Below are 20,265 nucleotides of genomic sequence, written 5' to 3' on the forward strand. Positions count from 1 at the left end.
TCCGTAGACCACCTGGAAGATCCCTAATTAACGATTTTGCGCGAGATGTAGGTGGCACAGATGCCACGGGAATCGTTAATGGGGATCGACTTCTTTCATGGAAATCATCTGATGGATTCTTTTTAGTCGTACGCGTCACGTGGTCTATTTGAGAGAGCCGTGTTTCATATGCAGCAGATGTGTATCCCCTGATGAAACGCGCACTGTTTTTCTCGCTTCTTGTTCCCCCTTTTTTTCCCTCCCCCATCTCTGTTCCTCTAGTTTTCGATTTACGTGCATCCTTGCCCGCCTGTTACCGTACAGTTGGCCAACTGTACTTTGTTACGATATAGGGGTTGTTAATTTCTCTCGTAATCACGATAGCAGCCTCCGTCACATCTCTGCGCGACCGCGGGGCCATTGTTTTCTGTAATTGTTTAATCTTCACCGTAACGACCGCGCTAAACACGTCGTCGAAACACGGAAATAAGTTTTATCTCTATTAAATTATGATAAAGAAGATATTTTTGTATCGTTACTATTTATCCGACGGTTTAATTGCTTTCTAAATAATTCCATTATGCTTTGAAATTCACGCGTTCTTTTATTTATCATCTATTGATTATAGCCCCGACGTTTCATGGAAAAATGTAAATCTCCGTTCATGCATATCTCTCGAACAGAGAAAAAGCATCGCGTTCAAAAATGGACGCGTACAAACGACCGCAAAACAATTTGGCCCCGATCCAGTCGTATCAGTGGCTCGTCATACGTAGCTCGTGTTGCAAGGATTTGAAAATTTGCCTGCAAGACTTTTGGACTATTGCCTGGTCGAGCAATGGAGATGGTATCGATGGAAAGTAAGTTTCGTCAAGAAACCTTTGCGTTTCTATTTTCGTGCTATGTGTCGTTTACTGTGATACACAGTGAGCTTTGCACGATCGTCCATGTACGTGTACCTGTCTCTCGGTGTATAATATAGATAAAATAAATAAATAAAAAAAATTGCTGTTTCGCTTGATAAAATTTTCAAGATTCAGCAATCTCGTCTGCTCGCGAACTAGGCCGTATACAACTACGGTAATGGCGCTTTTAAACGCGGGGAATAACCGTTCCGTTACTCTATTATAAACTTCGAAGACATCGCTTGCGCTGCTGGTAACGCTAACTCTTGCAAACTATCCAAGCAGAAATACGTAATGAGACTACATGTCAATGGATGGCACCACCGATCTTATAAACTTGAAGCCCGGGTAGTCCCCTCTCTTTCGCTGCAATGTGTTGGGTGGTACGCCTGCTGCTCTTTTGCCAGCGGTGCTTACAACTAACGCTTACTTTGCTTGAAAACTGTCAACCTTTCGTTAATAATCCACTTGAGCAACTTACATTTTTATGAGCTACCATAGAAAGTTGCAAATTGAAAGAGGAAATGATAAGAAATATTATTTCGTAAAATAATATTACTTATTATGGTAATAATGTAAAGTAGAAAATTGAAAGATTTGAATTTGAAATTTGAAAATCAGCTATATTTATTTTTAATAATTTCTGGTTAGATGAAAACTCGGTTCACGCAGACCACTATCTACTTGCGCCAGTGGATGCATCCACGAGGAAAGCGTATAACAAGGCTGTCCAATATATTCGTCAGGAAGATATTTCAAAAATAATCCTTCGGCTATTATCACGGAAATATTTATTATGATCGCGTTTCATTATTGATTCAAACCTGTCGAAACCGTGAATTGCCTGACAACGGCCAACACACTTCGTGTTCCGTTTTCTCTGCGCTATGCGAACCGTGCATCGTTTCCGACCAGTCAATAACTCTCCTGATGTATTGATAATCTTCATCGGACAAGGTAATTCGCGTTAGTAAAGGGAGATACATGTATACATATGCATATGCCGAACAGATATCGCGAGTAGATACTAGGAAGCAGACAGGAAGGTGAATCAATAAATGCGTCTGGTCGGTTCGTGTTCAATTTTTAAAACGTCCAAATGAACCCACATTGTTTAGTCTGGCCAAATGAGCCCCCTTTTGCCTATAAATCACCGCTGATGGATTACTCCACGGAATATTTTATTTTTTATTTTTTGTTATACGATACTGCTGTTGCTACCTCTCGCGAGAATCAAATTAACGCACTGCATATTAATTTCTTTTTGTTACCGCCTATCGCGTTAAACTGGTTCAGAGTATAGTGCATTGCCGTTTTAACGTCACTGATCGTCGATGTAACGACAGCTATCGACGCGTTTCTGCTTTGTATACGCGACGGAGGTTGCTGATTCATCGCGACGATTTCTACGTCAAAATATTTTCCTTTAATGCTATGCAAAGGCGACGTGAACTTCAATGGACGAGATGATAAATGCACGCGATTCGAGGCTTTTAAGTACTTTTACGAGAGAAGAGAAATAGAAGTCGAGATATTCGTTTCACGTGTATGCATTGCATTGTAACGTTCGAGATTGCTACCTTTGGCTGCTAAACGCTGCACCTTTTACTTTACATAATTGTTCTGTTTAATCTGATATTTAATCTTCTTATCTTTAAAATTACAAGTCGAACCAATTTTAATATTAACATTTGTATCAGTGTAATTGGTACTATAGTAAAATCTCCTTGAAAATTAAATTATTGGTGAAATATTCCGATGTAAATCACATTTAATTTGCAATTGTAATATTTCATAAATAATTCAAAGTGATTTTTACGATCACTATATATAAATAACATCGATGATAGCTCCATCGATCCAAAGATGGATTCATAAATGAGATGCTATCGAAGTCCTCCAAAATAGTATATTACATTCTGATGCATAGAACAGCCTTATTCCATGCACGAGTTCGACAAATAAACTTTTCTATATTTTGCACATCATTATTTCTGTAACTGGGTCAAAATAATCTAACTCGGGTTAATCTTGACCTACTGTATAATCTTGCCACGTGATGTTCCGGCGAAATACTACTCAATAAAAACGTTTCAATACGTGGATCCTAGTACAGATGAAATTTCCCCGCAGAACGATATTTTTTTTTTTTTCTCTCGAAACAGATGACCCATGTTTGCTCAACGTAATTTTCAGAGATCGCTGGCAGGTAGCCACCACGCTGCGTGCACGAGTGTGCGATACGGTTTAACTGGAAATTTATATTTAACGCGAGAATTAGATTAAAAATTTTTGTTTTACGCTCACGTCGCCGACCTCGTTTCTCCCTCGCGCGGGATAATACAATTCCAGAATAAAACGTGTCCCGAGCTATCGGGTTTATCGAATACGATTACTACCGAGTCACGGATGTGGCTGACAAAAATTCGAGAAATCAATGCCGGTATCAACAAGTTGCACGGTGTAAGGCTTCCATCGTGTAAAATCGATGGAGATAATCGTATGTACGGTTATATACACGCGATAAGGTTGCGTTCGAAGAAACGTCTCTATTTCATGGCTATCTCATTATCGGAGTTTCGTTGCGTAATTTTATACCGTATATATTTTCCTCGTCACTAACGCAAAACAAACGTAATTTGTTATTTGAACTTAGAAAAATGTGTTCTATTCTTATCACAATAATTAACTAAGTCGTGATAACATATTTTTTTGGCATAACTTCAAAAACAACTTTTTTAATTTTCATTTTCACTTTGCTAATTACAATTTACACGTGTTTTTTTTATCTACTATGCAAACAGAAATGAATTTGGTTTGTTTCCCTAGAAAATAGAAGCATGTTTTTTCTCTAGAATTCAGAGGGTATTTTGAAAAATTATTTTCAATGAATAAAATTTTTTTAAATAAATTTTCATGCTTAGCCTGAAAATATATAATAACAATAAATGGGGTAATTTATAAATATGCGAGGTTCTGTGAGGTTTTAAAAAAATGTTTTCAAATCCTGTGAACGTTTCATAGTATTAAGATTTTACCTTGATGTCGTCATTAAATTCCACTAAAAATTTTCCAAACGGCCTAATAAAAGGAAAATCTCTAGAAGATTGAGTGGACAACCAGGGAATAAGATTATCGTTGTTCGTGGGTTTAGAAAACTTCTGCATTTTATGGACGTCTTAAAAGTTGTACACTCGTTGCCGGAAGAGTATCGACCTAAATTGTTCGTACATAAAATGAATTCATGTGAATTGTACTAACTTTTTTTTGTACACAACCTACTCGTTTCGTGTGTACCGGGTACACTTTATCAATGCAACGTCAGCGGTCTGTTCGTGACCACCTATTGTGTTCGAATTAAAAATTCAACGCGTAACGATCGTTCGGTGCCTTAATTGATCTGTATAAACAAGATACTAACCAGAGTTCGATGACCGTTGCAGAGGTGCAGCAATCAACAGTGAAAATTGATAAAAATTCTGCAAACCACTGCGAGTGGTTGTATCCTTTCGAAATTAAAAGAAAACTTTGTTTGTGAACAAAGGCGGTATAATCACGATAAATGTTGCAGGAAGATAATTAATTTCTGTTCGAAAATTGGAATAAATTTCAAATTAACTGGTCGTTGAAAAGATGAAACAAATGGTGTTAAATCTTCGTTCTATCGACTAGCTAAATGAGATACACCAATGTACATACAATATTCGCTTTTAAATTGAAATTTAAAAAGGACTAACAATAAGACTGAAAACTGTGGAAAACAAGGAAATGCAAGAAAATATAAGTTAACAAAAATGCCATCTATAAATCATTATAAATTATGATTCATCCTCTAATTACTTTTCATTTAAAGGAAAAAGTGAAAATTATTGCGCTAAATTATTATGCATATTCTATGCAATCAGAAATGGCTATAATCCGTCCTAGGAGACAAGTCAGGATATGTTTACAAACGCAGGGCCGAGCTCAGTTGTTTCCAGTTCTTCAAACGTTTCGGTCGAGGTTTGTGTAATGTGAGCCAGGCCTGCTTCGAGCACGTTAATTTGTACGCATTAACTGTCTCGTCTCGTTAGATGGAGTATAATTATGTGCCAGAACGCGATGAGAAAGTTATAATGAATAAACGTGAAGTAAGAATGATATAATTGTCATATTTCACACGATTGATATATAGTTTCTTCTTATTATAAATATACAGAAACACCAGGAAATAAGAACATGGTTCACTTTGGTGATTTCTTTTCAAATTACCACCACTCTAAGTCTAAGAGAACCAACTATTAATAATGAAAAATTTTCCAAAATAATTGTCCTTTATATTCGAAAGAACGTGACATTTGGTCGGTAAAAAATACACGTGTGCAAGTGACTTCCGTGTGTCTGTAATAGTGTGAGAAAAATATCATCCGTCCGGTGGTCGAGCGAAGCAGAAAAAGCTGGTCGAATGAAAAGAAGATAATGTTCCTTTGAAGGATAACAAGTAAAATCGATTGGAAATCATGAACTACACAATGGTCCTATTCGATTCGACTGATCGACAAATTTCTCGGGGCTTCGACTGGCGACGATAGATACAATGACGGTGACGACAACGCCCTCTGGGTCCCTGGAATTAATTCAATGCAACCCCTCGATCAAAGGAGAATCGAGACCAAGATATCTTGAGGGTGGTGTAAAGACGTCGTCATTAATTTCTTCGGACCTGGCAAACTGCAAGCTGCCTGAATCTCGTCGTTCAAGCATCTTTTTCAATGGAAGAGATGCTGAGCTTGTTCCTTCTGTCGCTTCTCGACAATGATTCAAGACTATTAATATACCTCCTATTTATAAATTCCATGACATTTTTATGTCTGACTATTTTTAATGGCAATCCAACCGATCTTCAAGTGTACCGAGGCGTTATTCCTTTGATGGACAGAACGATTGTGAGCCGCCATTTTCTTGGATAGCTGTTGGGACCGGATATTCCAAACATTTTCAGAGGTAAATGAAGTCTTAATGACATCAAATTATTGTGAAATAGCATTTATGGTATAACAATTTACAGCTTAGGGTTTGATGGAAATGTTTTCTTGTTGAAAGTTGCTTTTCAAAATTTATTCTTTAGTTTAAAGAATTTAAGAACCATCAAAGTTTATTTAAAAAAAAAGATACAAATACATCAATTATTCTAGTGACATAATAACATAATAATTACAAATGCGTTTTCGAGTACCTTTACAAATTTTCAGGTATTCAGTGAAAGGGTTGTTCACTGTTTCTCGAACATTTTCTTCGTAATGTCAGTTGTATAATTAAAATAGACCCTGTGCGTCGAACAAAGCGAAATTTTTAACGAGTTATTTTTTACGAGATATAATCCCGACCGTTTCTCTTTCAACTGAGTCATCGTGAACCTCCCTTTTTAACGCATTATTCCACAATTCAGATGTACGAATCACGTAAAAAGAGAATTCAACGATACGAAATACGCCACTTTATTAATTAACGGGCTACGAAATTATCGTGGATTAAAATAAAAGTGTATATCCCGTGAATGTGAGATACAATAGGGCAGTGAGTTAATGTAAAAGCAAGTTTATTTTTCCATAGGTTCAGTGGCTGGAAATAATGAAACAAGTTTATATCAATTTGTATCCGTAATTGTTCCACGTTTTTAGATGTAATCTGCATGTTTCGTGAGGTGTGAAACCGCCTGGAGCAATGCATACCCGGTTACACGGTACACTAACATAAGTGAAAGTATTTTATCCGAGGACATTTATTCCTTGTGTTTATTTCTTCCCAGAGAAATAAAATTATTCTGTTTATCCTGTTACTCTTTGTTTTTATTTCTGTGCATACTTTAACATGGTGCTGCAAGAGCCAACAGTGACCGAGGCATCAATATATTAAAGCGACGAATAAAATAAAATAGAAGATAAATTTTTAATGATACTAGTATTTAAATAATAATACAATATAGCTTAAATTTTCATATTAACTGCAGTACCATATTAAGGTTTTTAGGGCCCAAGGATATCAAACCTTCACGGGCTCCCTTGGTTGATAAACTTGGTTCCAAAATTGAAATTTATTCTAAATGAAATTAAGTAACATTTAATTATAAAGAAACAGGATAACAGTCAACAAATTTTATTCAATATTTTTTAATAAAGTAAATGCAAGGTTTATGGCCCCCTGCAAAGTGGGGCCCAAGACTATAGTCCCTCTTAAATGGGAGTCCAAAAACTGTTTCTGGAATCTGATACTTTTGACATTCGATTGTTATGTAACTTTTAATGCTGATCACGAATCTGAAGTTCGTTTGGGCTACCGTTTAATTGTTTTCGAGTTAATGAGCTTTAAAGGTCATATGCTCTTTTTCCTCATCAAAACTTTAAACCTTTGTAAAAATGTTAATACTACTAATAGAAACTCAAACAAGGTATTGTTCGCTTTCGCATGCGCAGTACCACAGTATTATAACATCGGTTGATACATAACTTCCATCGTTAACGCGCTAATTGGCAAAAACTAATTAATCAGAAAAATTCATTTTTCTAGAGAACCGTTCAACGGTGGTCCAAACGGTCTTCAGATTCGTGATCAGCGTTAAAAGTTACATAAGAATCACGCGTCAGAAGTACCAGATTCCAGGAACAGTTTGTGGACTTCCATTAGACCTTCCTTTCCCCAGCGATTCAATTTTCAATTCAAGCTGACCTTTTGATACGTCGCGTAAATAATATAATATTAATGTGACTTAAAATTAAAATAATAGATTTGTAAAGTAGTAAATGAATGGTGGGAAACAAAATTTCTATGCTCGATAATTTTAATCAGGGTTCTATTAAAAGGAAGAAAACAAGAAGCACGCGATTACCAAGAAAAAAAATCCACGATATCTAGAAAGCAATTAATATCTGCAGCAATTAATTCCTCAACATCCACGCAGAGTTACTATGATCAAAATCGCTAACAATAAGTCTCCCTCAAAGATAATTCACGTGTTGAACATGCTCCCTCGACGAAGAAGAATCGCAAATAAAACGAGCAGAACTGAGATAAAAGGAAATGGAAATAAAAGGACTACTTGGATCGTCCTTGTACCAGAAAAGAAGAAATAACTGTACGATTGCCATGAAGAAGCTCGCGAAACAAGTACAAAATGCAGGAAACAATTATCTTCTACTTTCATATTACTTATTGCTTACTTAGCAAAATTTTCTTATCTAAGGTTCTTTGACCTCGTAAAAGAGATGGAAAAGGTAGCACGATAGAAATCCCTAAATCCTTCCGGTAAGATAATTCATATCTCGCTGAATACGTTTGAACACTGATCCCGATCGGAGCAAGTAAAAAAACCGGAATGAAAGGATTACTTTTATCTACATAAAGTAAGTAGATTACTAAGAAAAATCGTTTGAATTATGTAAACACCTTCTACCCTCGATTCATTCAAATTTTTCTTATTGAGCAACCTCCACAAAAGAACACTATAATCAAACTCATCAAATGAAGAAAACTCCAAAACAAAGAAATGAAAATATGATATCACTCTTACTTCCCAACAGTTCGGACAAATAAACAATTACCAAGAAGAATTACTTGAACTGATAATAAGATAAAAATTGTCTCTATCTTCAACAAATAAATCAGCAAGTCTATTCCAAAGATAATTCGTTCGATGAATAGTAATCGCGAAACGGAGTGGGGCAAAAGAGAACGCGAGTAAAAGGAGTAACAAAGAGCGTATGTGTGTGCGTTGGACACATACGGAGGGACTGGTATCGTTAACCGGTACAAGAGTCCGTTCTCCAGCGTGCAAGAGTGGTAGCGAGACGGCGGTTAGTATCGCGAGCGAACTCGGTCGACACGCAAGTCGTCGTTCCTCTCTGCCGTCATTTTTATTCGCAATAGTGTTGTTAGACGCGCGGCGTGTATCGTTGGGTCGAGGCGGGAAAATTTGGATGAAACGTTTCGAAGAATCTCGTCGAAGCTCGGATCGGATGTATTAGTGGCGGTCTATTTCCGTGCTCGGTGTGCCAGCTGCTAGAAAGCGAATTGGTAGCCAGTGTTTGGAACGGGAGTCGCAAAGAGTGTTGTACGCGAAGGAGATCCACGGTAGATCGGTCCGTTAGTCGGCAGGAATCTAGCTGCACACGCCGAGATAGAGAGGTACGTCGCGCTCCAAGTTTCAGCGAACTCGTTACCAGCGAGTTTCGCGTGCATGTGCATCGGCCAGAATCTCACCGGCAGCCTGTACGAAGCGGCGAACGAACCAAGTTTCACGGAACAATGTTAATCGCGAAGTAACGCGATCAGGTCACCGTGACGTTTCCCACCCATCGATCGTTACTACTGATCGGATCAACTTCCATACGTACCACGTTGTAACGCGTGATTTTTTTTTATTTCAACCCTTTAATCTCGTATCCGTCAGAGGGACCATTATCGAGTACCATTTTACTGATTGGTGAATGTAAACGAATTTGCTTTGCAATATTGCGAAATTTGATAAGATAGCATAAAAAAAGTTAAATGAATTTCCAAATAATCATATATCACAAAGGATGACTTATAGTTTAAATATTTGCGGTTCTCATGATCCAAAAATGGGTCTCTAAAGATACGAATAATTATTACATTTCTCGTTTCACACTGCTGTCAAGTAAAACACGTATTGCTGAAGTAACATCTGAATCCTAGCACCGTCTGTTTTCACCTTCTTCGAAACGATATCATCGACGTCGATTGTCTGCCTGCTCGCTAATTCTCCGCCGACAGAATTTCGCCGGCACGTACGCGGATGTATCGACAGATCATGTTGTTTTTCGGCCACCGCGTGTTATCTGAAAATTGAATTCCGCGATCTTCGCGAGAAGAATATCGACAGCCGGCTCTCGGCTCCGGGCACAGTGTAGCTCCGTTATCGCGATCGGCATTGTTCATCGGCGCGGCGGTGAAAGCGTGGCACATGCGGAAATGCACGTGCAATTCGGTCGATCGATTAGGAATACCTACGAGGCTGTTTATCGTTCTTTGCCGACTCTCTCGCGTGGAAACGGTGCTTAATGGAGAGTCATCGAGACAACAGGCGGTAAAAATGTGTTACAAACGGTGTCGCGCGGCTGTCCTTGAACGAAAACGGGCGTAAAGCACCTGGTGGGTGTAGTAATTAACCCACTCAGGTTAGCTTTTTCGGCCCAAAATTAAAATTCCTTGCACTTCCGGAACCGACGGAATGATTGGCAAGTCCTATAAACGTCCGATTTATCCATACCCGACGCCACTTGAAGGGTGGTGGCGTGGATTGGATTATTATTTAACGCTGAAGCACCCTTCAACACCGCCAGTATAAGCGAAAGCTTAGGAAGTCTCGTTAAACAATCACCTATCCTTGAACGAGCACTGCTGCGACCAGGATTTCTGACCTCGGATCGGAACAACCGTCTGAATAATAAATATTTGCGGGAAACGTTAATCTATCACGAGACGAACAAAACGAGAATTGAACTGGTGACTCATTCGAGTTGTTACGTATTCTTCTCTGTGTGGTTTCATTCGCGTACGCTGACTCGAAGACACGAGCAAAATTACTAAGTTTCTGGATCATTTTCCAAGGTTTCGCTTACAAACAACTTCGAATAATAACATTTAGAGTAATTAAATTTCTTCATTTTACTACGCGAATCAACTGCTCTCTGTCTAATGAGTTTTTTAGTACTCGCGTGAGCTACAAATAGCTGCACTTCACTCCTGAAAACTGGAACAGAGGACTGAAACTTTGCGAAGTAGTGTATTTTATTAGATTCTACAGGGTAGCAGTTGCACCTCAGTTTTTTAACATTAATGAATAGAAATATGGAACAGAGGTAATATTAAAACTTATCGTATCCCTGTTATTATATTAACGCGTTCACTGCCACAGTAGAAATGACCGTGTGGTCGGACATATTAAACCACTAATTACTGAGCCCGCGATGGGTTAATTTTCAGATTTAAAATTTCAATCTGCTATTTTACATTATTAGTGTAATGATAGCTGCGGTCATCGATGACCACCGTTGCCAGGAAATTATAGAATTATTTATTTTGTTAGATTTCAGGTGAAACAGTAGTTGCCTATTTGTCGCCTATCATTAATAATGAGTAATATAAAAGAAACTTGATTGAGTAATATCGAAATCTGTTGTATCGAAATCGTCAACGCTTTAATTCAAATATGTATCTTCGAACGATCATCAAACCTAGAACTCGTGTTTACAGCTGACACCAGAGTGTTCGCCTCTAGGGATGAGGTCAAGTTCAATATGTACTCTCGAATCCGAGTCATTTCCAATATAAGTTCCACTTGATGGAATTCGAATGGTACTCGCAAAAGGTGATGTTTCATTTAACAGCAACTTACACCCAAATTCCTGGTTATTCTTTTTGAAACGCCTTGTATTTGTATGCCATCTCTATTCGTCACCGTAGAGAAACGAAAGTACATATTCCGTCGAGCAGTTTTATCTGATGTTGCTTAGAAAATTGTAAGAAAGCGGGCTTCGTAGCGTAAAAGGACAGTACTACAAGTTTTGCCGGCCAATTGAGCCGACATAAAAGCTCAGAGGAATTGCAGCTGCGGGTCAACGAATCGTCCACTCGCACGAACACAAAGGAACTGGCAAAGCACATGGCAGATTCTCTCTCTGAACCCCGTCCCTTTCTTCTTCTTCTTTCTCTTGTATAGCCTTCTTCATGGCACTGTCTCGTTGTGTTTTCGTCGTACAGTGTCGCTAGCATTGTTCCCTGTTTTTCGCGAAATCAATTTTTCCTTGCTCGCGACAGCCACGACGAGACTTCGACTTCAACGTCTCGTCCCGTTTACGATCGATTGCGTGCAATCGAACGGCCTCGTAAACAGTATTACCTAGCGCGACGGATGCTTCAATTTGACGGAATGGTTTAACAACTAGATCGGTGTTGTTTTATTGGTTACGTTGTTGTTTCCCTCTTTTTTTTCATTACTCTCTCGGTTCGATGAAACCTTTCTTTTCTCCTCTTTTTTTTTACGTCGAGTCTATGGTAGAACGAGGTAATCGTTGGGGGATGAAACGGAGTCAATTTCAGTTTAACCAAGAAATATGTGTAAGAGGATTTGGGTAACTGATCGTCGAAAGGTATTGCATTTGTTATGGTCACAATTAGTTTCAATTGCTTAGATATATTTGCATCTTTTTGCACAAAGTTTTGTAAACGACTATTGTGGTTATTAACCCTTGAGTGGTTGAGTCGATCGTTACAGAGACTAGGATTGCAAGGTTTTTGATAAAAATTTATTAAACGACATATGTCGTGAATTCTTCATGCTTACATTTTTATCAGAAAATTTGCGAATTAACAGAAATGTCAACTGTCGCATTTAGTACAATTTCGTGGCTCCGTGTCACATGCAAATACGGTATTTTCGGCTCTGACGTATGCGAACACCTCAAATTATTTTGTCAAATAACATGCACGCTTTATGAGAAGATAATATTATTAAAACTTGGAAATTAGGAGCTACAACTGTGGCAATTAAAACGTACGTGTACTGCATCTCATAATATTTGTTGCAATTTGTCTATGCACAATAATTTATAAAAGAGAATTCGTATAGTCAATTATTGTTGCCGTAACGAGTGACAAATTGATCAAGAATTAAGGAAACTTTCGTCAGCTCTCCATTTTGAATAGTTTCCTTGATATGTTCACTAACAGGAAGATTAACATTCCTTCGAACAGTTTGTGTGGCCATTTTTTAGAGACCATGCATACCTAGCACTCAAGGTGATGTAAGCAAAACATAAACCCAAGTGTCAGATAGAGTTAACCCATTTGAACTTGGTATTTTGTTACAAGATAATCCCCAGAAGTACCAGACATTTTTTCATTATTTACACAGAGTGTTCCATGGAACTGGTAGAAATGGTAGAAATATATTTCGTTATATTTTATTATAAAATGGTAGAAATATATTTCATTAGGCAAAAGATAGAAAAACATTTCATTAGTCAAAAGCTAAAGAAACATTTCATTAGGCAAAATTAAATGGCATCGAATAAATCATCACTTGATGCATTCTTCGATTCCGGAAATAGAGGTATTCCAAAGATTGCAAGGTCAATTTCATTTTTTTTAAACGACAGTATATACTTTCCTATATGTCAATCGAAGCGTATTTTTATTAGTTGAGTAATTCAAAAGATATCTAATGGTCTCTCCCTAAGATATCTTTCGAACTAATAAATTTTCAACCAAAGTACCATAATACTTATTTGTAGAGAATTAAAAAACGCTTCCATTGATGTGTAACAAAATACAAAATTCCAATTTTTTAAATTTTTTTAATGTGAAATTTTAGGACGCACACGGTGTCATTAATTATTTCGACTAATACAGGACGCCTAAGGTCTCAAGGTAGTGCAATGTCGATCCATTCGTAGCTGCACAAATAATCCTGTGGCCCTGAGGAAGCATGAATGATCCCCTTGTAAGGTATTGCTTGTATAGGATTACAAAAGCTCATGTTACGCGTTGCGCAAAAGTAGTTAGCCGAGATTCGTGCGACGATCGCGGTCGACGACCATCCTCCAATCCAGTATTATTCTGAAGAATATGATTTTTTATTTATTCTTTTTTTTTTACAAGCAATCCGTGTTATTATAGGGGAACAATAGACGAAAATCAGTTCCAAAGGAGAATTCATAAATAAAGGAACACGCGTTGCAGCTCCGTTGTATCGTTAAGCGTTAAGATTATTGTAAAACCTTTGACGCGTTCTACTTGCGACCTACATTTCTTTTCATTCTTCGTGTTTATACAGACTGCATTTTTTACACCTTCTGGAAAGTTTGCTGTGAAGTTACGTGGCTTTGGAGATATTCGGGATACGAAGTTCTATCCTTTTCGGTAGACCTTCGCGTTTATGCAAAGCTGCCCTACAAACGAGAAATTGTGTAAGGAGTTAAGAAATGAAAAGCTTTTTCTTATGGATAGTAATAGAAGCTCTGATTATCTTTATTATAATTTAAGATAAAATTCTGTAAATTTTGCTAGATTCGTTTGTAAATATTTGAATTTTTAATATTTAAAAATATGATAATTATTTAATTTAATAGAGATTGTGTTATTAAAATTCATTTTTGTTCGAAGTCTCATGACATTTCGTACGTTCACTAAAAAACTTGTTTGCACTTTAATTAGACAAGCTGTTCCTAAATCCTAGATTGCAATTAGTTATATTACGTTCATTTTACTTCTCCAGTTTTTTTGTGTTTTGACGTACTGTTTTCATTATATAATATGACTATTGATCATGCAAACATGCTTGCAACTCTGCTACTAATACTACACACAAAGAAAATTGATGTACATATTAGGTAACCCTCGGGCAGCAGACCATGGAGAGAACCACAACTTTAATGTAATTTTACATTTCATATTATTTTCATATCCTAAATTTTACACTGTTTCTTTAATAATTATACATTTATTTTTGGGTATTATCTTTGTACATATTTTGTAAATTTGAGTCACGATCGACCCAGGCTCCGCTGTTCGAGGGTCGAATGTTAAATACCTATTAAGTACAAAATATTAAATATTGAACACTGCAAGACACTTCCCAGAAATTAATTATATATAGATATAATGCTGTTTGATGTTCCAAAAAACAGGTACAGAAAATAATATTATTGAGAATGAATGAATATCTGAATAAAGTCAGAATTCAATTATTATTGCTGGGTCAAAGTTGATTCTCAGAAGAGGAGGTCATAGCTCGGTACAAAGCTTCAATTGCTTTGTGCCTACGTACAAAACGTAGGCGAAGTTTATTAAAATTCACGACATACAACTGAATGAAGTGAGGCAAAATGAAATTTAAAAATTATCTTTTATCTTCGGAAAAATTTAATAATAATCGAATTTTTCATTTACCAAAATGCATGGAAATTTAAAGATAATCCAACGTGAGATTAAACGGGATTTTAATGCTTCGTTTTCTACCATTTTTCGATCAGAATTTCTTCGTCATATCGAACCTCCACCAACGCTGAACGAAATCGTATTATCACCTGGAGATAAGCTTTAATCGACGGTGATACCCGCAAATCGCGACGCCGCGCCGGTACCAAGATAAAATAAAGCCTGTTACACAACGCGCGATCATCTGCTCGTTGCAGCCTGGTGTAACAACAAAAACGTTTGCGTTTCCAGCTCATGGTTCATACGTCGTTGGTGGATCATACGTGACAAGGATGTTATTATGGAGCATTCGTTGCATGAAAATGTCCTTGCTTCGTCGGCGCGGTTTTTGCGGTCCGTGAAAGGTAAAAAACGTAACTCGCAACTCTGGTAGCCAGAGTATTTGCGAATGTTTTGTTCGAAAATTTTCAACGGGAAAACGCCGGCAATTTACACGATCATTCCTGAAGCTTTACATGAAATAATTCAACCTTTAAATTGGAAAGCTATGGAAATCGTGCGAACGCGACAATAAGCTTATTCGTATTATTTTTCGATTTAGTTCTTTTAGAGAATAAATACTAAAAATACACACTTTGCTCAAATAATTAACGATAAATTTTGTAATGCATCTTTATTGCACTTATTGCTTCAAAGATTCGTTTGAAAATATTAAGAAAAATTCATTTTTCATATTCTCATATTAAGCTCAAGGTTTATCACTATTCTTATCCTTAATTAATTTTTCATAATTACTCAATGAACAAATATTAGGTGTACCAATTAATTCGATGGTTTTTCATTTTCTAATTGTTGATTTATTTTTGACAAGTTATAATAACTCCAATTTAAAATTTAAAATTTAAATCCAATTTAAAATGAATTAATAACAAAACATAACAACATATGATCGTACCTTTCTTACTATTTATAAACTTGATCTAACAAACTTTTTGAGGTCAACAGTTATTGACTGACAATGAGAACTAAGTACATAGAGCTTGATACAGGATTCAAGTGTACAGTACTTCTTATTTTACTAGAAAGCCAATTAATAAGCCTTTGACCATTTGTTCAATCATAACTCTATAAAAATAATAAAATCTATATGTGCTAGATACTCTTTGAAAAATTTCATTTCTAGTCTTTTGAACGACACATACCTCTATTATACGCAATCATACTTTCCATAAATCGTTTCTAATTTTCCTTAACGACCACGAAGAATGCGGGTAAAAAGATTCGTCGCCAGAAGTGCGCCGGCATAAATGGCAACACCATGCGTCATCCAACAACGATTCCATTCCCAGATCTAGGACCTTTTCTAGACCCTTTATTCGGTTCCACAATGAAAGGGAACGGGCTAGGGAAGAGGGGATACGATTTACCTGAAGAGCTAGCCAGGTGCGTTCGTTCAACCCGCGAGCGTCGTGCAGTTTACCTGCGGAAGCGTTTGCTAGCGCATCATCGCACGGAACGTTCGTGCTTCGCTCTGTTTCCTCGTGGGTGTTCCATTCCATGCGAGAACTCGACCAAAATTCACGCTTCCAGGCAACACCGTCTCGTGTTACCAAGCCTCGATGATCCGATATCCCTGCCAGGTAGACAAAAATCGATTATCAACAGTATACGCCGTGTTCGTGGGTCATTCTTACTGGTATCATTTATATATCTTATGATTCTTCTATTCCTTTGTTAGATACAATGTTCCATTTTTATTAGATCCACAATTAAATTCGTCACTTTCCTTTATTTCTTAGAATTCAATTAACGGATACCATTCGAGTCGATAACCTTTTGCTATATTTGCGATAACTTTTCGACTTTCTGTGACGGAAACCGATTCATTTTTAATAGAATTTAGTTAAAATTCGAGCGAAATATAATCGTTGATCTTTTAGATATGAATTTGATGCTATAAAATTTTCTAACTTTATTGGAATAGAATTTCGCACCTATCAATATTCTGAGTGAAAATTACATTTCTGTGATTAGAAATGATAGTTCGTAACGTTTACGAATTAATCCTAATATGAATAGGTGTTATCAGTAATGTCATTGAATTCGTCATTATCTTGCGTCAGTGAAATTTACTTTGACTCATTGTAAACGCTTTGTGCGATAATATTACAGTACTCTTGATAGTGTACAGGAATTACAATGTCCCATTTGAATGATTCATTCCGTACCAATCAGACGGCGGACCATAGAGAGTGCCCTAATTTCAATTTAATCTTGTATTTCATATTATTTTCATTTTCTAAATTTTACACTGTCTCTAGAAATTATTCTTCCAATATATGAAACTCTTTCTTTCAAAAATTGTACATTTAACTTTCGATTAATATCCTTGATCGCGATTGGCTCAGGCTCCGCTGTTCGAGGGATGTACAAGCCATCGAAGAATGATTGTTGTACAAAACCGAATGGAAAGAGTGGAAAAACATTTTTTGAGAAAATCGAAAACAAAGATTGGCCGGATATGTAGAGGGAGCGATGATATTCGCAATTGCCGCCCCCACGGTTGTATCAGATGGGTCGAAATGACACCCGGCATCCGCCAGAACCACGAGGTCATCGATTGTGGTCAAAGTGTGTCGTGCTTCGAATATTTTCACGGAAATCGGGTTGACGCGTGAAAGTACGAACGTTGTTTTCCATCGAATACGATACCGCGAAAGCGTGAGTGCTCGTTTTCAACGCGCGATGCCGACCAATATTTCAGATGAAACTTTAATCACGTGTTCGACGAGGCACCCGCGACAAGATAACGTTAGCTGTTCCCTTTTCCTTTTTTATGAAACACGTGTGAGTCCCTTTTGAAAACGACAAAACGTCGAGCATTGAAATTCCCCGCGAAAAACCATGTTACTTTGAACCGGTCGTCTTTTTGGGAATTTCATTTTCGATGAAGTCCCTTTTCTTTTTTAAATACTGAGAAACACGGTTGTTCCATACCTGTGAAAAATCACCAGGTAAAATTTCGTGACACACATTTGATTGATACGAGAATCTTTATGCATATGTGACATGCGATATTGAAGCGGGTGCAGATTTACACGATAAATTTACAGTTTCTTCGTGAAAGAAAAATATTTTGTCAAGAAACATGTTCGCGTTACTTTTTGATTCGATGCGCTATTGTTTTGATAAATTCGATGGAGTATCGGAGGACCAGGGAATATGTAGGTATATTAAATTCATGGGCATTGAATGGTCGTCTCCCGATGGTCAGACACGGATTCATACAAAAATCAAATTAAATCTTGGATATGTTCGAATCTATCTATGGAAATCGGCCAATCGCATCTAGCTCTATAGGTACGTCGAGAATTCCGAGAAATTTAATCAATAAGTTGAATTTTTCATTCGTACACGCTTTTCCATCCTACATTTTATTCATATTCGAATAAAATCATTTGATTATATAAGACATTTAACATAAAGAAACATCATACGTTGAGAATTTTTCCTCTTCATTAATAGAAAATTAGAAGTTGAATTTTCAGAAAATATAAATGAAGAATTTAATTTTTTATCGTAGATCACTCTGTTTCTGAACGTAAATATTTTTGAAAAGTTTCTCGTACTTTTCCACGTTTTTTTCCCATTCATGAAACTTTCTCTGCTTCAAATTATAGGAAAAAATTATTCTTTACCCTTTTTACCTATACCTTCTTTATACTACACTTCAACTTCTGCTATTTATTACTCCTTTTGCTATGATCAATATTTTCATAACTCTTTCGCTACAGTTTTTCTTCGTTCAAATGATAAAAAATGATTTCTTCCCCCAATATGATATACACTTTATATTTAAAAATATTTATCATCATCTTCTACATGTTCCATTAGACTATCAATAACTTTCTTCACCCAAACTTTGAAAGGAAATTACTTTGTTTATCGAAAAATAATTGTTAAAAGCAAACAAGCTTTTTCTGTCAAGGAAAAGAAAGAAATAGAGAACAGTAAGACAAACAAACTTCCTTCGTTTACATCCATCGATCCGAGCAAATACAAAGGTCTAGAGATATTTGCAAGCAGCTTTGTCATTCTCGTAGAACAAGTTGAACCGATTAGAACAACGTGGAACGTAAGTAGTGTAAATGTAGACGGTCTACGTTTCTGGAGGTATTAAACGCTAGGTAAATCACTGGTTCGTTGTTACAAAGGACAACTGTTTCGAAGAAAATCGGTCGACATCGACGTCCAACTCGCTCCACCTTTCAATTACGCGAACTTGTTTACCCCGCTGCCGGGGTTGGAGGATGGTAAACAAAATCATACGTTTCTTTTTTTTTTTTTCTTCTTCTTTTCGTTCCCTTTTTTAGCGACGTTGCTCGCAGCGAATCGCTTTTTCCCCTCTTGTCGTTAATTAGCAGTTTAATTAAATGAAGTTTGCGTTCTTGCAGTCACTCGCGAGTAGATCGTGAATTTCGATTGCCAGTTTTCGTCGGCAAATCCGTTGGCAAGTTGAAGGAATACACGCGCGGCTGGTTGAGTTAATACCAGCACCGTTTATTAGGCTTCCACGCGAAGGATTTAGCAAATTCATAACAGCATTGAGATTATTATTATTTGCTTAAGTGTTAGGTGAATGATCACAGGCAACAGAAATGGACGGTTTTTGTTACGAATCGGTTTATGTTGAAATCTGTTGCGTTTCAAACAGAAAATTATATTTTCTCTTTCTTTATTCAGTTTGTAATTTGTCAGTTACAAAATATATAAAATACAGTGTTTTCTAACTCACTTGTAATCTATGAAAGATAATATATTATATAATATTTAGTAATTAAAAGTTATGTTATTTCTTTTTTTCTAAATTACTTTTGATATTGATATTGAAAATTAATATTTCTGAATTTCTAATTTCATTGTAACGTCATTTTTCCCAGGGAAGCCTATTATGCTCGACACTGTACAAAGCGTAGGAGTATGATCTTTCAATGTAATTATTCATAATGAAGCAAATGGAAGGTGAAATCGATTTAAATGAATAAGCGAGATACACGAATAGGATATATCAATCACGTTGCTCTTAATGAACTCGGTCGGTTCTTTAACAGCTATTTCGCTTTGCGCTCTTCGATTCTTCGACTGCTATTTTATTTTGACTTTGAACTTTTTGATTAAATTTTAATCCATTATAAATAAAATCGAAGCAAAAGTAACTGAAGTTCCATTAAACTTTACTGCGACCCTAAAACTTCTATTAAATCCCATTAAACTCTTCGATTCTCTGATTAAACTTTTAATTCTTCGACCCTTGGTGAATTTCATTATTTGACTTCATTAAATTCGGGGAAAAAAGCTTCTTTTCAATTCTGTTTGAAGACAATTTTTGTATCTTTCGAAATTCCATTCAGTTTAAACCTTCCGATTCCATCGAAATAACTAAGCT

At 36.6% G+C, this 20,265-nt stretch overlaps 1 protein-coding gene across 2 annotated transcripts in view; it reads left to right on the top strand.

The window, feature by feature from the left end:
* Positions 1-4,900: 4,900 nt before the first annotated feature.
* The window catches only part of LOC114876858 (choline transporter-like protein 1), a 37,642-nt gene continuing 22,277 nt past the window's right edge, over positions 4,901-20,265 (top strand). Inside the window, exon 1 of one of the 2 annotated variants that reach the window (XM_029188740.2) lies at positions 4,901-5,867. The gene's annotated coding sequence lies outside the window, so the exon portion shown is untranslated. Of the gene's footprint in view, positions 5,868-8,704; positions 9,045-20,265 lie in introns of those variants that run through there. The other variant, XM_029188739.2, reaches the window with a different exon arrangement.

Source organism: Osmia bicornis, chromosome 6, assembly GCF_907164935.1.
Source record: "Osmia bicornis bicornis chromosome 6, iOsmBic2.1, whole genome shotgun sequence".
Classification (NCBI taxonomy): Eukaryota; Metazoa; Arthropoda; class Insecta; order Hymenoptera; family Megachilidae; genus Osmia; species Osmia bicornis.